General features: G+C 41.3%; 1 long non-coding RNA gene and 2 other non-coding genes across 4 annotated transcripts; all 3 read right to left on the reverse strand.

Moving 5' to 3' along the window:
• Positions 1 to 1,590: 1,590 nt before the first annotated feature.
• LOC149461544 (uncharacterized) lies at positions 1,591 to 16,425 on the reverse strand. Of its 2 annotated transcripts, XR_016312837.1 has the most exons (9): positions 16,304 to 16,425; positions 13,239 to 13,266; positions 7,941 to 7,991; positions 6,187 to 6,207; positions 5,756 to 5,781; positions 5,509 to 5,580; positions 3,571 to 3,610; positions 2,854 to 2,878; positions 1,591 to 1,792 (listed from the first exon to the last, which is right to left on the reverse strand). It is a non-coding gene; the product is annotated as an uncharacterized LOC149461544 (long non-coding RNA). The 2 variants fall into 2 exon arrangements; XR_016312838.1 differs by lacking the exon at positions 5,509 to 5,580.
• LOC149461545 (small nucleolar RNA SNORA79) lies at positions 4,547 to 4,691 on the reverse strand. Its single transcript, XR_016312844.1, has one exon. It is a non-coding gene; the product is annotated as a small nucleolar RNA SNORA79 (small nucleolar RNA).
• Positions 10,829 to 10,975, reverse strand: LOC149461546 (small nucleolar RNA SNORA79). The gene has a single exon (XR_016312845.1). It is a non-coding gene; the product is annotated as a small nucleolar RNA SNORA79 (small nucleolar RNA).
• Positions 16,426 to 17,446: the final 1,021 nt, after the last annotated feature.

Consider the following 17,446-nt stretch of genomic DNA (forward strand, 5'->3'; position numbering starts at 1 on the left):
TGTAGACCTACACAAGGCTGGGCTACCAAACTATCTCCAAGCAGCTTGGTGATAAGGTGACAACAGTTGGTGCAATCATTCGCAAATGGAAGAAACACAAAACTACTGTCAGTCTCCCTAGGTTTGGTGCACCATGCAAGATCCCACCTTGTGGAGTGTCAATGATCATGACAACTGAGGAATCATCCCACAACTACACGAGGATCTTGTCAATGATCTCTAGGCAGTGGGGACCAGTCACCAAGAAAACAATTGGCAACACTACGCCAACAAGGATTAAAATCCTGCAGTGCCCGCAAGGTCCCTCTGCTCAAGAAAGCACATGTCCAGGCCTGTCTGAAGTTTGCCACTGAACATCTGAATGATGCAGAGGAGGACTGGTTGAAAGTGTTGTGGTCAGATGACCAAAATTGAGCTCTTTGGCATCAGCTCAACTCACCATGTTTGGAGGAGGAATGCTGCCTATGACCCCCAAGAACACCATCCCAACTGTCAAACATGGTGGTGGAAACATTCTGCTTTAGGGGTGTTTTTCTGCTAAGGGGACAGGACTACTGCACTGCATCAAAAAGTGACAATGGCCGGGGCAATGTATCATCAAATCTTGGGTGAGAACCTTCTTCCCTCAGCCAGGGCATTGAAAACGGGTCGTGGATGGGTGTTCCAGCATGACAATGACCCAAAACACATGGTCAAGGTAACAAAGGAGTGGCTCAAGAAAAGGCACATTTAAAAGGTCCTGGAGTGGCCTAGCCAGTCTCCAGACCTTAATCCAATTGAAAATCTGTGGAGGGAGCTGAACATTCAAGTTGCCAAATGTCAGCCACCAAAACTTAATGACTTGGAGAGGATCTGCCAAGAGGAGTGGGGCAAAATCCCTCCTGAGATGTGTGCAAACCTGGTTGCCAACTACAGGAAACGTCTGACCTCTGATTGCCAACAAGGGATTTGCCACCAAGTACTAAGTCATGTTTTGTCAAGGGGATCAAAGACTTATTTCCCTCATGAACATACAAATCAGTACATAATTTGTTAGACATGCATTTCTTTTGAATTTTTTGTTGCTATTCTGTCTGTGTTACAATACACCTACCATTTGATTTTTAGACTGATCATTTCTGTGAGTGGGCAAACATTCAAAATCCACAGGGGATCAAATACTTATTTCCTTCACTGTAGATATCCAACATGTCAAACGTTAAAATGTGTGCACTTGTGAAATGGAGAAACTTTAGTTCCCTATATGTATTGCAATCAATAGTTTCATGTTTAGGTGCCCCCAGCGTGTGCTTTTACATACGCACATGTGAGGGTTGGGGGGCCCCCATGAGCTTATAACTTTTTTTTTTTAACGTTATACTTAACTGGCCTGGCACTACATGTCCCAGGCATCAAATTAAAAAAAACATCCCTGGTACATATCTGTAGATTATGACCAAATCTTAAAGTGGACCTACATGCTGTATTAGCACAACTTAACTTTAGGAGAAACTCAAGATTCAGTGAGGCCAAGTGGTTCAATACCTTTTCTCTTACCAAAAGTAAGACTACACACTGAAGGAAAAAACAAAAAACCACCACACAACTTGGTTGGGAGTTTGAGCTTTTATTATAGTCATTACATTTGTAACCAGAATACATTTTTGAATTTATTGAGATTCTGAGAGAAGGCGGCTTTCTGCCAAGCTACAGTCCTATACTGTTAAGGCAACAAAAAAAAAAAAAAAAAAAAAGCTGAGTGGGAGAATCTGAACCCATCTTCACATTGTAATGAAAGTACTTTGGATTAGGTCTGTAGGGGAAAAAAAAAAATTATAAAAAAAAAAAAAAAACTCAAAATCAGTCATACCACAGCAAGAAGAAAAATGCTAGGTATTGCTCAGAGCATGAAGTGTAATCACAGAATTCAGGTGAAACACGGACTATGCAAACTCATCATGAATACCAAGCTTATGTATACAACGGTTTCACTATACAGCACATCTACTACAGCGACAATGGGTTCAGTTGGCCATGACCCATTTTAAAAATGGAGAATATGTAAAAAAAAAAAAAAAAGTGTTTATAGTGAATAGGAAACAAAGCATTTAAGCTTAAAAAGGCTTAGGGTATCAAGAGTCACAGCTGAAAATGTAACCAAGGGATTACAAGTTTCAGTAAGTAATGGTCTCAGCAGAATACATATTTAAAACCAAAGCATGATAGCCCAAAGTTGTTGACAGATTAGTAAACCATTTTCCATACAGGTCAAGCTCTGGCTGCCTGTTAGATCCATCCATTCGCTTGTTACACAAAGCAATATGGAGCTATAAGGCTTAGAATTTGAGGACAATCCTGTCACTGGTTCACCAAATTTTTCACTAGCCAGATTCATATTTAGCAGTGGGTGACCTTATTCTACCATGCTGCAAAAGGTGAGGGGGTGCAAGGTAAGCCAACACTGCCCTGGACATTCTATAGGGTTCAGCAATGGAATTGGAACTGGGAAGGGAGAGTTGGAGGGTGCAATGCTTTACAGATTCCTGCAACAAAAAATAAAATTCACTTTGTCAAAATGTGACCTTATCCTTTACGCCATCTCAAGCTAAAATGAGAATTTATCCGTATGCTCATTATGGCTGAACTGCAGGAATTTTGAGTAACAAGACCACCACTGATCCACTCTGTTTAGTAACTCCGAAAACAGCAGCTTGGCAATCCTTGGTGCTCAGCAGACTAGCCCTGAAAAGCCACTGCTATTTCCAAGGATGGTCAAGTGATTCTAGCCTCAGCCTCAATCCACTGACAAGCAATGGGTTACTGAGGCTGTGGCAATGAAGACTGAGCAACTCCAATTAGTATTAGTCTTCTTACCTGCAATCCATTCCAACAATAAAGGCTGCAAAAGAAAATTTTAAACAAGTCAGACTTTTATTCAGACTCCGACCTATGCACCAAGAAAACAAAATGCTAGGTAATGCTCAGAGCATGAAGTGTAATCACAGAACTCAGGTGAAACACGGACAATGCAAGCTCATCATAGTACTATACACTAATATGCATAAGCTTCCCCCCAAAATATGCGATAACTAAACCCACACGTAGATTTAAAACAGGATTCCAGGGGCAAAACACAAACGCCCGCCTGAAAAATCTGTTACAAAGGTTTACTGCTAACCATATTCCCCATCCTCTTCCCTTACCCAATATATGGTCTGGTGGCTCCTCAGACTAAATTAGTAAGCAGCTGTGTGTATCCAGCTGATTTATAGGTCATTTCAAATGGTAAGGGCAAGGGGTCTGAACAATCCCTGGCAGTTCATAGGTGACACTGAAAGATGGGGGAAGGGGGGGAAAAAAAAAAAAAAAAAAAAAAAAAAAAAAAAAAAAAAAGGTAGTATGTCTGTGCATTTTAGCTCATACAGAACTGTATGAAAAGGTTTGTTCTTTGCTTGGTATGGGGACATTTACATGTTTAAATCAAAACCCTGCTCTGAAATACATTTTGGAGGTCTAACACAAAAAAACACCCCACACAAACTATTTGTCCCATCATTCACCAAGTTAACAGAAAAAAGATAAAATACTTACCCTTTATCATGGTAAGCCTTTATAATGGCATCAGCAGCTCCTGCAAAACGAAAAAAAAAAAAAAAAAAAAAAAAAGAAAAATTACGGTTAATGACATTTTGCCCCAGGTCAAAACAGCAATTAAACAACCACAGTGTCTCACTTCACGGGCAGCTTACGGAATAAAGATCTTTGGCAATTACTTAATGGAATGTCTCCAGCTTTTGAAAGCCAGAACCCTCCTTTAGGACGCCATGCATCTGCGTACACATGCAGGGTCTACAGTGTAGATCACTAAACTACATGAATGCAGAAAGTACTACTGCAATACCCCCAACCTAGGATACAGCAATCTCATCAGCTTAGGACAAGCCTAAAGCATGTTCTTCCACTACCAAGTGTTACACAGCAAATGGAAATTACACGGGGGGAGGGCCAGTGGTGTACTTACTTCTGCTGCCCTAGGCAACACATCAGGCACAACTACCATCAACCCATTGACCCATGCAACTGTAATTCTAAGTAGCTACATTAGGCAGTATTGCAAAGGTTTGGAACAGATTTGGCACTATGGAGGTTGAGACAGATTTTCACTCAAGAGGTATTGAGCAGCCAGCAGAATATAAGCAGCTGGCTGTGCCATTACCTGGTACATCAGGCATGTCATTTCATTTCTGTCCCTTGGCCCATTAGGTTACTCATGAACTCATCTGAGCAGCCTTATGATAACCCAATCACTTAGAAAGTGGGAAGATGGGTATCTTTTTATCTTTAACATGCCACCAAGGAAGCAGGTGTCACCCTCATCTGCACATTTCCTTAATTCGGTTTATAGGGAAGATTTGATAACTTTTGGTTGTATATCTAAGTGTTGTGGTGATAAGAGTGGGGTAAAGAGGGATTGAGAGCCTCAAAAACCACACTTAATGGCAGCAAATTTAAAAGATTTAATACCTCAATTCCTTCTACATACAGAGTAGAACAGACAAACATTTAAAGCTGTCTTACCCCGCAAAATTCAGAAAGTGTAGAGGCAGCCAACCTGCCATTATACACCCCTGAGTGAAAAAGGTAATTTTTACTCTGCGACAACCTAAAATCTCATAGCCCATTTCTTGGGGCTAAGAGAGGAACAGATGTCGCTTAGAAAGGAATGACACCAAGAACATGCTAGAAAATTTAGAGCAACTTGGGATCAAAATTCATACCAAATGTAAATATGCAGCACATCATACGGAAATACAATTTCAGGCAAACCACATAGTTAACTATATTCTCATAGCATACCATTGCAGTGATTTAATCACATGCTGCAATTTCATCAGTCAGCTGGAGATCAGCAAAAAATTACACATTACTGCAGGTGATTTCAATTACATCTGGTGTGAACAAGCCCCAAAAAAAACAACGCAATTTAACCCTTTCACGCCAGCACCTCCCAGCCCTTTAAGAGTTTCAGAATCCGGGAGGCAGGGTGGAGTTTAGGGGCGTCACATGATCGGAAAAGGTCCCGCTCGAAACAGATCGGGACCTTTCCGTGAGTACCGGACATGTGTGCTGGGAGCACGCACGCTCTCACACATATCCTTTAATAGGACGCAAATGTGCAGCCACTCGGCCGGCGTGAAGAGGTTAAATAAAGCTCTGTCGAACAAAGATTTCCCCTGCAAAATAATGTCCTTGTAATAGGATTGATCGGTATTCCTTCTGGGGTTACATAAAAAACTTTGCATTTTGAGAATTGAAAATGAGCCCAATGTTCTGAAAGTCAAACAATCGAGCATAGCAAATTCTCTCAAAATAAAAAAATCTAATCATGTACAGCCACTATTTGACTAACATGTTACTGATGCAGTTTTAAAGAGATTTCCTTCTATCAAGCAGTACTGCAACATGTATTTATATGCTCATTAGTGCATAACAGCAGGGATTGTGTACCAAGACCCCCACAACACTCACTTTTGAGTTGCTTCAAACATTGGAGCACCAGTTATTGGTGCTCAGCAGCCCGTTCCACTGACACATAAGATACTGAGGAGATACAAATGACAGGTGAGAAACCAAAATTAGTATAGCCCTCAAAACTCCTCCACAAGCATTTAAACAGGTAGGGGGGAGCATGTGAATAGATCTTATTTCTGCCTGAAAGTGGAAACCCTCTTCATGCATTACTACAATTAAAAACAAGACCACCAAAACTATTTACCTTTATGTGGTCACCAGAAATAAAGGCTGCAAAAGAAAAAATGTAAACAAATTAAGACTTTTTTCACACTTCGTCATACACAAGACGAAGCTAGGTATTGCTCAGAGCATGAAGTGTAATCACAGAACTCAGGTGAAACACGGACTATGCAAACTCATCATGAATGCCAAGCTTTTAGGTTCATACCACTTATTATACAGCACAATTGCGTTCTTAAATTATTAGGCCCTTGCTGGATTCCATTGCACCCCACCCCCATTGTTTACACTCCCTACCATGAGCTGCAGCAGCCACCCACTAACAAAGGGTAGATGCAGCTTAGCGACAATTGAATAGGTCTAATTTTCTTCCTGAAAGTGGAAGCCCCCTTTGGTTGTCCATTAATGCAAACAGTAAAAAAAAAAAAAAAAAAAAAAAAAAGGGATCTTTACCTGTAATTCGTTCAATAAAAGCTGAAAAAGAAAATTTAAACAAGTTAGACGTTATTCAGACTCAGTCCTACACAGCAAGAAGCTAGGTATTGCTCAGAGCATGAGGTTTAATCACAGAACTCAGGTGAAACACGGACTATGCAAACTCATCATGAATATCAAAACTTTTAGGTTCAAACAACTTCTTATACAGCACATTTGCTGCAAAGTGTCCTAAAAATGTCACATCCCCTGGCCACACACTTAAGGTAGGCTTAAAAAACAATTCCAGGGGCTAAAAATGTCAAAAAAAAAAAAATACCCCCAACCTAATAGTTTCATGGCTAGACCTAAGCTCAGGATCCTTTGTGCCTTACCTGAGATTTTTCCAGTCTTCAGGGCCTCAGATCTGTCAATCATTATGACTGATAGGGGCAGAGATCCAGGCATATGTAGGTGATGTACAGCTGATGAGCAAGACTTAACCCTGGCTGTCTACAGGACATTTACAGAGTGTTAAAAGAAGAGGGAATGCTACACTGTGGTAAACATGACCATATCCCAACATTTTTGGAATTATGGTTGTACTCTCTGCATCTTTGTGTTGCCTTATCCCAACTTTCGAGATGTTCTGCTGCCTCAATTTTAAGTTAAAATTTTTTTGTTAAAATGGTACATTTTCTCAGGTTTAAACATTTGATATGTTTTCCATTTTCTACAAGGGGCGACTGAAAAGTTCTCAGCCTACCAATGAAAAGTTGTTGGGAGTTCAATCGTTCATGGCTATTTTTCAACATAGTCTCCTTTCAGTGCCACACACTTCTGCCACCAATGCTGCATGCCCATTATTCCTTCCTTGTAGAATGTTACATCCTGCATGTCAAAACACCACCACAGCCATGGCATTATCTAATGGAAAGTCGGATCCAGCTAGATGTTGCTTGAGCTTAGGGAACAAATGAAAGTCCGAGGGAGCCAAATCTGGCGAGTAGGGAGGGTGTGGAAGCAATTTGAAGCCACAGGACTCGATGGCTGACATTGCAATGGTGAACTTGTGAGTTGTCTTGGTGGAAAAGGACACGCCTCAACATTCCATGGCGTTTCGCCTTGATGGCCTCCTGCAAACGCTTCAGTTGAGCAGCATAAGCACTGTTGACAGTTTGACCCTTTTTGAGGTACTCAGCCAAAATTACACCCCTTGCATCCCAAAAAAACAGACCATAACCTTGCCAGTTGATAGGATTGACTAACTTTTTAGGGGTGGGGAGGAGGGGTGTTTCAACTGTTTTGATTGCACCTTGGACTCTGGCTGAAAGTGGTGAACCCATGTCACAAAACGTTTGAGAAATTTCACAGGATGTGCCTCAAGGAGGGTCAAGTTTGCAGCAGACATGGTGTGTCACGGTTTCAACAGTCAACATTCTCAGTACCCACTGACTTGACACCTTGTGCATATCCTGCACTACTGTTAAAATGTGCCTAACACATTCCTGGGATATGCCCACTTTTTCTGTGGTGAAACGTTCTGCCCCATGCCCGTCTGCCATTACAAGATCCTGGATTGCTGTGAGGTTTTCCTCCGTACAGGCAGTTGTTGGCCTTCCTCTGTGAGAGGAATCTTGAACAGAGGGGGTTCCCCCTCTTGAATTCCACCACCCACTTTTTAAATGGTGGAATAGGAAGGGGCATCCTCCCGTTTCCATCATGTCCTTGTGGATGTCCTGTCCACTCATTCCCTTTTTCAGCAGGTATTGGATAACAGCACGTTTGCTCACTTTCTCCATCTTTCAGACAATGATGACCTTCTGCGCTTCAGTCTTCAATAACTGAAACAAAGAAAAAGCTATTTGTGAGAAATTTGGTATGGAACCTTGCAAAGATATGTAGTATGAGTAGCACAAATAAAATTGGGTGAAGACCAAATGCTTCATGGGTACGCCAAGAAGCATTCAGTCACCACTCGTATTGTGAATAAAATATGGGTTTATGGGATTGTAAAATCTACATAAATGGAACGCAATGATTTGCAAAAGCATCCCAACTTTTTTTTTTTTTTTGAGTTACATGCCAAAACTGTAGCATCCAGATTATATTAATAAATTGCAGTTGAAATATTTACATAACAGTGTAGCAACAAAATTAGGAATTTATTGCAAGTGAGGCTGCCCCTGAATTAAAGTATCATACGGCAGTTTTGGTGCACTTGTAACCCCCTGTAGTCCTGGGAAGCCAACTTAGTTATGAGTTGGAGACAGATTTGGCACTGTGGACGACAAGAGGCATCAATGAGCAACCGGCCTATTATACCAGCTCATGAACATTTTTTTTTTTTTTATGAGAATAAAAAACAGTTGTTCAAAATAATAGCAGTCAGACCTCACTAACCTGATCAATCACTGTTTTTGGTAGAAATTATATTTCTACATGGCAAATAATTTACTAGCAGGTGTAGCAGAGTAATAGAAATCCAACAGACCCAACAGTCATGACATGCATGCTGCCGAGTCTGTATAATTGAATCACTAATTGAAAGGGGCATGTTCAAAATAATTGCAGTGTGGCGTTCTATTAGTGAGGTCATTCATTCTTTGAAAGACAGGTGGCAATTATTGCCCTTCTTTAAGGAAGGAAGGCAGCAAATGTTGTACATGCTGGGTACAATGCATTTCTCTCTGAAATTCTGGAGGAAAATAGGCCGTTCCAGACATTGTTCAGAAGACCAGCATACCTTGATTAAAAAGTTGACTGGAGAGGGGAAACCATATAAAAAAAAAGTGCAGAAAATGATAGGCTGCTCAGCTAAAATGATCGCAAATGCTTTAAAATGGCAACCAAAACCTGAAAGACGTGGAAGAAAGCGAAAAACTACCATTTGAATGGACAGAAGAATAGCCAAAATGGCAAGGACTCCGCCAACAATCAGCTCCAGGAAGATCAAAGAAGGTCTAAAGTTACCTGTGTACTGTGACAATTAGAAGACGCCTATGTGAAGCCAAGATATCTGCAAGAAGCCCCTGCAAAGTCCCACTGTTGAAAAAAAGACATGGGCTGAAGAGGTTACAATTTGCCAAAGAGCACATTGACTGGCCTAAAGAGAAATGGTGCAACATTTTGTGGACTGATGAAAGTAAGATTGTTCTTTTTGGGTCTAGTGGCCGGAGACAGTTTATCAGACGACCCCCAAACACTGAATTCAAGCCACAGTACACTGTGAAGACAGTGAAGCATGGTTGTGCAAGCATCATGATATGGGGATGTTTCTCATACTACGGTGTTGGGCCTATTTATCGCATACCAGGGATCATGGATCAGTTTGAATACATCAGAATACTTGAAGAGGTCATGCTGCTTTATGCTGAAGAGGAAATGCCCTTGAAATGGGTGTTCCAACAAGACAACGACCCCAAACACCAGTAAACGTGCAACATCTTGGTTCCAGACCAACAAGATTGACGTTATGGAGTGGCCAGCCCAATCCCCGGATCTTAATCCAATAGAAAACTTGTGGGGTGACATCAAAAATGCAGTTTCTGAGGCAAAACCAAGAAATAGAGAAGAACTGTGGAATGTAGTTCAATCATCCTGGGCTGGAATACCTGTTCACAGGTGCCAGAAGTTGGTTGACTCCATGCAACACAGATGTACAGCAGTTCTCAGAAACAGTGCTTATACAACTAAATATTAATTAAGTGATTCAAAGGAAAGCAAAATCTTCAAACATTTTTCAGTTTATATAGTGAATGTTTGAGTTTGTAAAGAATACAAACACTGCTATTTTTTTGAACAGTCTAATATTCACTTTTCTTCAATTTCTTTAGAGGAACAACACAAATTTGATATATTTTTCTTCATGTTTTGATTTGGAATAGAATGTGTAGTGTTCCCAATGCATTTGTGTGTATGGAAATAAAAGCTATTAGAAGGATTTTGAGCTTTATTCACTTTTTTCAACTCACTGCTATTATTTTGAACACAACTGTCTATCTAGAGCTTCTGCAAAACCTTATCAAAAGAAACACCATTTAAAGTTAGAGTGCCATTTCACACTGATGCAAATTCTATGCAGATCAGATGCAATCCAAAAAGCATAGATGCACTTGTAGTCTCCAAAAGCATTATTTCCAATGCAGGCTATTTACATATATGCGGTGCAAATGTTAAAAAAAAAAAAAAAAATCAGCTTTGAGTTCTGAGCATCAGGATTCATATTGATATACTGGGATTCATTTACTAAAACTGGAGTGCAAAATCTGGTGCAGTTCTTCACAGAAACCAATAATCTTCCAGTTTTGTCAAAGCTGGACTGAACACGCTGAAGTTAGAAGCCAATTGGCTACTATGCACAGCTGCACCAGATTTTGCACTCTCCAGTTTTAGTAAAAAAAAAAAACCCCCAGTGACACGTTATACAGCAGAGGGAGAAACAGAAGAATCAAGTCCCAGTTTGTCTCAGTGAGTGGTTATTGGCTACTGGCGTGCAGCCTGGCCTTGCTAACATTTCCTAGTACATCAGGCATATCAGAATTTTCCTCTCCATTCTTATTCATTTGGTTACTCAGGAAGTTGTCCTGGGCTGCCCTATAGAGACCCAATTATGTCAACAAGATGAAAATACCAGTGCCTCCCTCTTAACTTGTCACCAATGGAACCCCTTATGGTATGAAACTGTCTTACCCCGCAAAAATCAGGAAGTGCTGAGAGGTAGCCAACCCACCATTACACACTCCTGAGTGAAAAAGGTAATTATTGATCTACGACAACCTAAAATCTCACAGCCCATGTCTTGGGGCTAAGAGAGGAACAGATGTCGCTTAGAAATAAAGGACGATGAGGAGGAGGAACGATGAGGAGGAGGAACGAAGAGTACCTGTGCCATACTCCTTGCCTATATATAAAATTAGTGAAGCGCTACTAAAACAATTGCAATATGCTAGTAATAATAAATTATTATAAAAAGGTGACAAACAACACACTGTGCTCTGATCTCCAAGGATCAAAGTGCAAATGTAGTGATAACCACAATAAATGTTTGTGAGAATCCTCCGTGATAAAAACAGAAAATAAGCCAAAAAAAAAATTTATATTAATGACCCCCTTTTCTACCTATACACGAGCAATATATGGTAGTTAACCAAAAACGTGATCCCTTACAATAAAAGGGAAAAGATACACGTGTGGAAAAAGTGCAAAAATAAAGTCCCCGAATGACAATACATATAAAAAAAATATGCAAATGCCTGCTAATCCCAAAAAATAGTCCAAAAGATATGTATCTGTGATCTTTAAACATCAAATTAATCATGCAGGTGATGAAGTGCTCTGGTGATCTTCACTCAAGTGTCAAAAAAAAAAAAAAAAAAAAAAAAAAAAATCCTAACAGCAGCAATGCCTGCTCACCTCCATACATTGACCCTATGGGCCAACAGGCTTTTAGGATCACCTTAAACCTGATCCTTAAGGTTACCTCCTCCAACCAGGGACAATCAGATCTCATATGCTCCTCTGTTCAGCAACTCATACTCCTTGGATGGTACTGCAATATCGCTTATATTCCACCTCCACTCCGGATTATATTAGTGAAACACAATATCCTCCATAGTGCAATATGTTTTTAATAGGTAAAGTAATTAGCCAGTATTACTCACATATACTCCAACCACAGATCACTTATCACCACATCCTATGGGTGTACTGCATGGGCTGGGTGTAGCAATATGGCCTCCACTCCCGGGAGTCACCGCGTAACCGGAAATGACGTACCAACGCGTTGCGTCACGTGCCTTCAGGCTTACCCTGATGAAGTCACGAGGCACGTGACGCAACGCGTTGGTACGTCATTTCCGGTTACGCGGTGACTCCCGGGAGTGGAGGCCATATTGCTACACCCAGCCCATGCAGTACACCCATAGGATGTGGTGATAAGTGATCTGTGGTTGGAGTATATGTGAGTAATACTGGCTAATTACTTTACCTATTAAAAACATATTGCACTATGGAGGATATTGTGTTTCACTAATATAATCCGGAGTGGAGGTGGAATATAAGCAATATTGCAGTACCATCCAAAGAGTACGAGTTGCTGAACAGAGGAGCATATGAAATATATGATTGTCCCTGGTTGGGAGGAAGTAACCTTAAGGATCCAGTTTAAGGTGATCCTAAAAGCGTGTTGGCCCATAGGGTCAATGTATGGAGGTCATCAGGCATTGCGGCTGTTTTAGGATTTTTTGACACTTGAAGATCACCAGAGCACTTAATCACCTGCATGATTGATTTGATGTTTAAAGATCACAGATATACATATATCTTTTGGACTATTTTTTGGGATTCTCAGGCATTTGCATATGTTGTGTCATTCAGGCACTTTATTTTTGCACTTTTTACACATGTATCTTTTCCCTTATTGTAAGGGATCACGTTTTTGGTTAACTACCATATATTGTCAGTGTATCGGTAGTAAAGGGGGTCATTAATATAATACATATTTTGGGAATATTTTCTGTTTTATCACAGAGGATTCCCACAAACATTCATTGTGGTTATCACTACATTTGCACTTTGATCCTTGGGAGATCAGAGCACAGTGTGTTTATCACCTTTACATTGTTATTACTACTAGCATATTGCATTTCAGAATTGTTTAGTTTTAGTAGCGCTTCACTAATTTTGTATATTGATTCACACTTCTTGGTATAAGGGGAGTGTTAGCAGCTAGCAGTTAGGTCTACCCATATAAACGCAGGAGGATATCCAAATATATATACTCCTTGCCTAGTTGTGGCTTCCTTGTTATCAGTGAGCAGCTCAACAATGTCCTTAAGTTACTAGGCCCATGCTGGATTCCATTTCACCTCCCCCCCCCCCATCGTTTACACTCCCTACCATCAGCTACAGCAGCCACTCACTAACAAAGGGAAGATGCCTCTTAATGACATGTGAATAGGTCTTACATTTTCTGCCTGAAAGTGGAAGCCCTCTTTGGTTGTCCATTACTGCAAACAGTATAAAAAAAAAAAAAAAAAAAAAAAAAAAAAAAAAAAAAAAAAAAAAAAAAAAAAAAAAGGGATCTTTACCTGCAAATCCGTTCACCAATAATAAAAGCTGCAAAAGAAAATTTAAACAAGTTAGATGTTATTCAGACTCAGTCTTACACAGCAAGAAGCTAGGTATTACTCAGAGCATGAAGTGTAATCACAGAACTCAGGTGAAACACGGACTATGCAAACTCATCATGAATACCAAGCTTTTATATACACAACAATCCCTTACTATACAGAACATTTATTGCATTACATGATACACGAATGATCCCCTAAGTGTCACAAGCAACCAAACTCAGAATTAAAGTGATATTACAATCAAATGTTTGTTTTTAGGACCACCACACACAAACCAGTCATACTTACCTGCTCCATGTAGTGGTTTTGCACAGAGCAGCCCCAACTCTCCTCTTTGGGTCCATTGCAGGTGCTCCTGGTCCCTCCCTCCTGCAGAGTGCCCCCAGAGCAAGCTGCTTGCTATGGGAGCACCCAAGCATTCTCACTCCCAAGTTGCTGCTCCGTGTGACCATTCACACAGAGCCAGGCTCTGCACCACACCCAGCTCTCTCCTCATTGGCTCACTGGCTGTGATTGACAGTACTGGAAGCCAATGGCTCCTGCCAAAGCAAAGGAGGAGGGAAAGACCCAGTGCAACCGATGCACATCGCATGACTGAGAGGGGTTCAAAGTATTAGGGGGCTGCTACACACAAGGTTTACCTTCATACAGAATAGATGAAGGTAAAAAAACCTTGAACCTTTATAACCACTTTAAAGTGGAGCTATAGGCAACCCCCCCCCCCATTTTGGATAGAGTAAAGGAGGGTTTTGTTTTTTTTTTTTGCTCCTTCTCACCATCCATGTCTCATTTTACAGATGTCCCTTCACTTCCTATCCCATAGTCAAAAAGGAAGTGAAAGGAAATCCTTGCAAATTAAGGCAATCCCTTCACCAGAACCAGTATCCCCATTGGAAGATTTCCCCTCTATTACTTTTCTGGTGATGACCAAAATGTGGTACTCTCTACTTTCAATAACAGGACACAGAGGGTGAATCTCTAACAGGAGTTCCACTCCCCCTCCATTATATACATACACAGTTTTGCCTTTAGTTCTACTTTTAAGGTTGGCTTAAAACACAATTCCAAGTGGTAAAAAGCTCTACCTGGAGTGCAGATTAAAAAAAACCGCAAGGAACAATTTCCTTGCTAGACCCAAGAGTAACATCTTTTGCTCCTTACCTGATTTTTTAGTCTCTAGGTGGAGGCAATTTAACTGATAACAGTCAGACAAAGAGCACAGATGTTAACAGCTTTGTGAGAAGCATCCATGTGTCATTTTGTACACTTGGTGAACAGATTATTCTTTCACTCTGCTGCCATCCAATTTTCAGTCTGATTATGTAGCACTACTTGGATGCAACTGATCAGATTTGTATATTTTTAGGGCTCATGTACACGGGGCGTTTGGAAAACTCTTCTGAACGATAGAAACTGACTGCTGGAAAATGTAGGTTAAAACAACATCTGTTTAGCCACATTTTCATACGTTTATGCATGTTCAGAAGCTTTTTTTTTTTTTTTTTTTAAAGATAACCTCAGAAGACCCTCCCAAATGCACTGAAAAATAGTAAATTAGCCATTTCAGATATTTTGAGAGAAACAGAGCAGAAGCAGAGAGCAGTATGTGTTGAGATGACCTGTCTTTTCTGGTTGTATTCACTATGGACCCCATCATGAGCATAATGCAGCATGTTCTACCATATTTTCCTTCACGCAAATCCTGGAACTGACTGCTGGTGTAGTAGGTCCATTTGAATACATGGAAAATGCATTGCATGCATTTTCAATGATAAAAAAAGGCTCTGGACATGGAACAGTTAAAAAAACTGCTTCTAACCATGGTTACAAGCATTTGAAACAGTAAAATCTAATCCTGAACGCAAGTTTGGTGCATTCAAAAAAACAACTGTAAACTCAACTGCCTGTAAACAAGGATGTGTACATGAACACATAGGAAAACATTAGGGAGAGTTCAGGGGCTGCTGGAGAAAAAAAAAACAAAAAAAAAAAAAACACCCATGAACAGCTCCTGAACGTCAGTTTAGCACAGTGTTTCTCAACTCCAGTCCTCATGGACCCCCAACAGGTCATGTTTTCAGGATTTCCCTCAGATGAAACAGCTGTGGTAATTACTAAGGCAGTGAAACTGATCAAATCACCTGTGCAAAATAATGGAAATCCTGAAAACATGACCTGTTGGGGGTCCATGAGGACTGGAGTTGAGAAACACTGGTTTAGCAGCTGCAGTGTACACAGAGCCTTAGATTGTAAGCTCCAAGGAGCAGGGCCCTCCTAACCCTCTTGTATTGAACTGTATTGTCTCCCATTATAGTGAAAAGCACTGAGCAAACTGTTGGCGCTATATAAATCCTGTAATAATATTTTATGGGAACAAAGTCATGCTGGAAGTCACAGCGAATGTAGTACAAGAACTTTTTCCAACACGTACAGTGCAAAGTTGCATTGCTGTTAACTGGCACCATTGAAAACAAAGGGCTTTCCATTGTCATGCGATTCTGTGGGACTCAAGTCACATGTGAGATCTCAATAACGGTTTTTTCCCCCACACACCCCTGACAATGCCACAACAATTTAAACCAGACTTAGTGCAACACTTTTTTTTGCATGTGGTTGTCCATGTAAAATCATGTTTAACTGCCTCTGATGTGCCCAAGCTATGTACATCATAAAGGGGGCTTCTAGAGGATATCAGAAAGGGCCTCTAGAGTGAGGGGGCTTACAGTGAACGGTAGGGGTGACTACACAAATCACGAGTCCAGCCATTCATAAGGAATTCTCATTTTGTTCCGGCTGGAAAACCTACACTGCCCCAGTGATCAGCTTTGAATTGCATTAAACATTGATTATGTCGCAGGATGGGCAGGGTGTGTAATCTCCGCGCACTGCCACCACGTGGGCGCCATGCTTCTTCCTCTACTGGGAGGACAGCACACGTCTCAGACACCTCGGACTCTCCCGGCCATTCCAATTCTGCACACTGCTAACACACATATAAACAGACGCCACAACTACTGTACCTGCAGATTCTGCTCCTCTCTCTCCGGCCTCCAACTCCGCTCTTCAGCCATCTTCTCAGCAGTCCCACACTTCCTTCTCCGCGACTCTATATAAAGGATTATTTGTACAAGGGAAGGCGGGAACCCGCTCACAGCGCCACCCGGCGGACAGGCGGAATCAATGCAAACAATGTTACTGCTACAAGGATAAAGATTTTCGGTGTGATTAATGATCCAGCTCGTTCTTATGTGTTCCAGTCAGGGGCGGACTGACAACTCATGGGGCCCCGGGCAATAGGGGATCATGGGGCCCCTGTGTCCTTGCCCAAACTCAAAAAAGCCTATGAAAAAGGTACCAGGGGCATCTCATGGGGCCCCCTACTGACCCCGGGCCCTCGGGCAGTGCCCGAGTTTCCAAATGTTCAGTCCGCCCCTGGTTCCAGTAATATACAGGGGTTAGGTAAAAATATGTAAATAATACATGTTTTGCAGGTTAGGCTCCATGTACACGGGACACTTCTGAACAATGGAAACTGACTGCTGGAAAATGTAGGTTAAAAAAGTCTGTTTAGTCGCGTTTACATACCGCGTTTATGCGTGTTTGCGTTTAGAAGCTTTTTTTAAAGATAAGCATAGGAGAACCTCCCAAATGCCCAGAATGCACTGAAAAGTGCTCAATTATTAAATATTTCAGACTGTTTCAGTGAAATACAGAGAGTAGAAGCAGAGACAGCAGTATGTGTTGAGATAATTAGGTGTGAGTTGATCATTAACATTTCTTTTGTTTCCAAGGGTGGGAAGGTGTCTGGTGGAGGGAGTCATTAAGGTCACCTGGCAAGGGGTGTTCATGAGGAATTTGAGGTGTGAATGGTCATTAACAAAGCCATCCACAACTTACAAAGCCATCCACAGCACTGCTCCTAGCTACATCACCAACCTAATCCACAGATACCGCCCAAATCGCCCACTCTGCTCCTCCCAAGATATCTTCCTCTCTAGCTCCCTCGTCACCTCCTCCTACACTCGCCTCCAGGACTACTCCAGAGCCTCTTCCATCTTCTGGAACTCCCTACCACAGCATGTCTGGTCAGCCCCCACCCTGTCTGACTTTGAAAACTCACTTATTCAGGGAAGCCTACCCCACCTCCACCTAAGAACTGTACT

The sequence above is a fragment of the Staurois parvus genome, unplaced genomic scaffold (assembly GCF_062004578.1).
Source record: "Staurois parvus isolate SC_StPar_1 unplaced genomic scaffold, SC_StPar_1.0 ptg000199l, whole genome shotgun sequence".
NCBI lineage: Eukaryota > Metazoa > Chordata > Amphibia > Anura > Ranidae > Staurois > Staurois parvus.